Raw genomic sequence first — 4,253 nt, forward strand, 5'->3', positions numbered from 1 at the left:
CAAACCGCCGCCCTGGAGGCAGCGGATCCCATAGGAATCAATGGGAGTCTGACCATAGCGAAAGTTCATGTTCGCTGCTGCCAGACATCCCATTGATTCCTATGGGAGCTGTCTACACCTAACACCCTAACATGTACCCCGAGTCTAAACACCCCTAATCTGCCCCCCTACACTGCCGCAACTAAATAAAGTTATTACCCCCTAAACTGCCGCTCCTGGACCCCGCCGCAACTATAATAAACTGATTAACCCCTAAACCGCCGCTCCCGGTCCCCGCCGCAAATATAATATATGTATTAACCCCTAAACCGCCGCTCTCGGACCCCGCCGCCACCTACATTATACCTATTAACCCCTATCCTGCCCCCCCTACACCGCCGTCACTATAATAAATTTATTAACCCCTATCCTGCGGATCCCGGACCTCGCCGCAACTAAATAAATAGTTTAACCCCTAAACCGCCGCTCCCGGACGCCGCTGCAACCTATATTAAACTTATTAACCCCTAATCTGCCTCCCCTACACCGTCGCCACCTATAATAAATTTATTAACCCCTATCCTGCCCCCCCTACACCGCCGCCACTGTAAAAAAATTATTAACCCCTAAACCTAAGTCTAACACTAACCCTAACACCCCCCTAACTTAAATATGAATTAAATAAATCTAAATAATATTTCTCTTATTAACTAAATTAATCCTATTTAAAACTAAATACTTACCTTTAAAATAAATCCTAATATAGCTACAATATAAATAATAATTATATTGTAGCTATCTTAGGATTTATTTTTATTTTACAGGCATCTTTCAATTTATTTTAATAGCTACCTAGCTAAAATAAAGAGAATTTTTTTTTTTTTTTTTTTTTTTTTTTAAAAATTTTTATTGAGGTTATTAGGTACATGTACAAATCTTGGCTCATTGCCTTGGTTTAAAGAGTACAGGTGTTAGAATAAAACACACAATAAGAAAAAGATACACATTCACAGTTACATAGAAGCACAATATATAGTAGGCAAAGATAACTGAAACCTCTTTTTTTAAGATTATGCTGACCTCCTCTGATACTAGAAGGCCACTTTTGGACCTACGTGTAATTGCAGGGCGTAGATAAGGAGGGATATGGTTTAATAAGGCCACTTTTGGACCTTTGAACAATATAACTAACATTTATGAATGCAAAATGTAACAATTCAAGCAATAATTCGCAAGGCATGTAAGTACAGAAATAATCACATTAACACTGGGAAAAGAATATAAAGTAAAATAAAACATTGATATACTCATTATCACCCGATATAGGCATGCTAAGCAAGGAATCTAAGTAGTATCTAAATATGCGAAAAGAGATAAGAATATGCAACCTCATGTTTTCTATTATAGAGTATCCCCATTAGAGTACATTAACTTAGACATAACGCATGCCCCTAGAAACACAAATAAAGGCCACTCTTGGACCTCCTGAAATATAACTATGTCGCAGCAGGGGGCCTTGGGGGAAAGGAGAACAAGAAAATAAGGGCCACTCATGGGCCCAGGATGTAAATGGAAAAGGTAGGTGACAAAACTTACCTAAAGTGAGTTACTCTTATAAAGGGGTAGCACCTGGATATATATTAGTGAGTGACTGAGAGTACAATATGGAGAGTAATATATGGAGCTTAATTATATAAGTTAGCGTGCTCTCATTTACGTATATACGCGAACCAACCGCAGGGGGACTGTTAATAGGGACAGCCATTCAGCAGCACCTTTAGCAGGCTGAGGAATATTTTAACAGTCTAGATAAAAGGGAGAACACATGGGCAGAAGGACAATATAGTTATATCTGGGGCTTTAGACCTGTGTTAAGCGCTATGCAGACTGAGATCACTAGTGATATAACATATGCTAGCTCGCTGACAAACAAGGGCATGCTATCCCCGAAATAGTACTGTTACCCCAAGGAAAGAAAAGAGATAATAAACACATATTGGAAATACTACAATAAGTTGGCATTATACTGGCCATTAAGGCTGGGAGGCCAAACAGTCTGAGGAAGGTATGGGAAGAATTAATAAAGATAATGTGCCTCCATGCTAAATATATACACTCGTTGTACTGAAAGTCAGAGCAATAGCCTCAATATACCGGCCGTGAAGGCTGAGAGGCCAATAATAGAGACCCTTACTCTAAAGTGCAGGGGGTATAAAAATGAAAATTACCAGGCCTCACTCCAAGATTTAATGGCCTGCTGTCCCCGCAAGCTCACAGCCACTAGCCTATGCCAGATCGTGCAGGGCGTACAGCAGCCCCAGAGTCCACAGAGCCAGGAATGTTCTTAGCTGCTATCAACAGGCCGCTATGCGGTGAGTGACTTAAACATCTCCAGAGACCGATCAAGCCTCTGCAATGATCACACCGGAACAGTGTCTGCGCACTGAGTACCGCCAGCTTGCTTCCATGGCTGCTCCGGACCTTTATTTCGGGGGTTGTCTCCCAGGTAGGGCTTATCCAGAGTCGCCATACCACTTGCGTGACTCGGCGAGTCCCTCTCAATCCTGTGGTCATGTTCAAGTTTCCGTTTCCAATTGGGGCCACCTTTTTAAGAATGGCGTCCTTTGATGCCGGGTGTGATAGAGTCTTATGCCGGCTATCAGCAGCTATGCTCAGCCAGTCACCTCCTGTGAGTCTCACTGCTGCCAAGCGTGAGCCGCGGTCTAGCTCTCTTCGTTGCCGTGGAGAGTAAATAAGATCAGGGCTCCGCTGTAGAGTTACGTCTCCCGGAGCGCATACTTTACTCTCTGCAATATGGGCACCAGGCAATACTTGTTTGTCGCTGCCATGTGGGATAACCCTTTCAGTATAGCCCCAATGATGTCCAAGCGGTTCCTTTTCTTTCACACGTCCATAGTTCCCATTAGCAGTTGCATCCACAAGCCCTCTATCGGTATCCTTGTAAGACATCTGCATGGTAGGTAAAAGTTGGCCGTTAGCAGGTGCGGCTCTCAGCTGAAGACAGGGAGCAGTTATAGTATGATCTTCGAGTTCTTCCACGAAGTGTACATCATCTCCATCAAGGGAATCTGTTTCCCATGCTGCATCCGTTAGGCCAACATTGCCACTGGTAAGAGTAGATGATCTCACGTTAAAGCACCTCACGATTAGTAAGTGTAGTTTTGCGAAATGCTCCTCTAGAAGTATACAAGTTTTTCTCTCAAACTCATTTATTGATATCTCCATATTTGCCATGTAGGACATTGGCTACACAATAGGTGCAGCAGTTGTGGGGACCAGAGAGGCTTCAAAAAATAGGGGAAGGCCTCAAAACATAAAGTCCGGTACTGAGGGCTTGGGAGCCACACCACGATCCAAAACCCTATTTCTTGGGTCAGGGCGTCTTCAGATAAACCTCTCCACCTGATTAAATATGGTAATGCCAAATTTTTAGCCCAAAATAAGAAGAAAGGTGGTGAAGGGCTCAGGAGCTGAAGCTCAGTGCAACCAGTGATGGCCGCCGCCCGGAAGTCCCTCTAAAATAAAGAGAAATTTACCTGTAAAATAAAAACTAACCTAAGTTACAATTACACCTAACACTACACTATATTTTAATAAATTATTCCTATTTAAAACTAAATACTTACCTGTAAAATAAACCCTAAGATAGCTACAATGTAATTAATAATTACATTGTAGCTATTTTAGGATTTATATTTATTTTACAGGTAACTTTGTATTTATTTTAGCTAGTTAGAATAGTTATTAAATAGTTATTAATAGTTATTAAATAGTTATTAACTATTTAATAACTACCTAGCTAAAAGAAATACAAAATTACCTGTAAGTTACAATTAAACCTAACACTACACTATCATTAAATTGATTAAATAAATTACCTACAAATAACTACAATTAAATACAATTAAATAAACTAACTAAAGTTCAAAACATAAAAAAAGCTAAGTTACAAAAAATAAAAAAAATAAGTTACAAACATTTAAAAAATATTACAACAATTTTAAGCTACTTACACCTAATCTAAGCCCCCTAATAAAATAACAAAGCCCCCCCCCAAAAAAAAATACCCTACCCTATTCTAAATTAAAAAAGTTCAAAGCTCTTTTACCTTACCAGCCCTTAAAAGGGCCTTTTGCGGGGCATGCCCCAAAGAATTCTGCTCTTTTGCCTGTAAAAGAAAAATACAACCCCCCCAACATTAAAACCCACCACCCACATAACCCTAATCTAACCCAAACCCCCCTTAAATAAAC

Source organism: Bombina bombina, chromosome 7 (assembly GCF_027579735.1).
Source record: "Bombina bombina isolate aBomBom1 chromosome 7, aBomBom1.pri, whole genome shotgun sequence".
Taxonomy (NCBI): domain Eukaryota; kingdom Metazoa; phylum Chordata; class Amphibia; order Anura; family Bombinatoridae; genus Bombina; species Bombina bombina.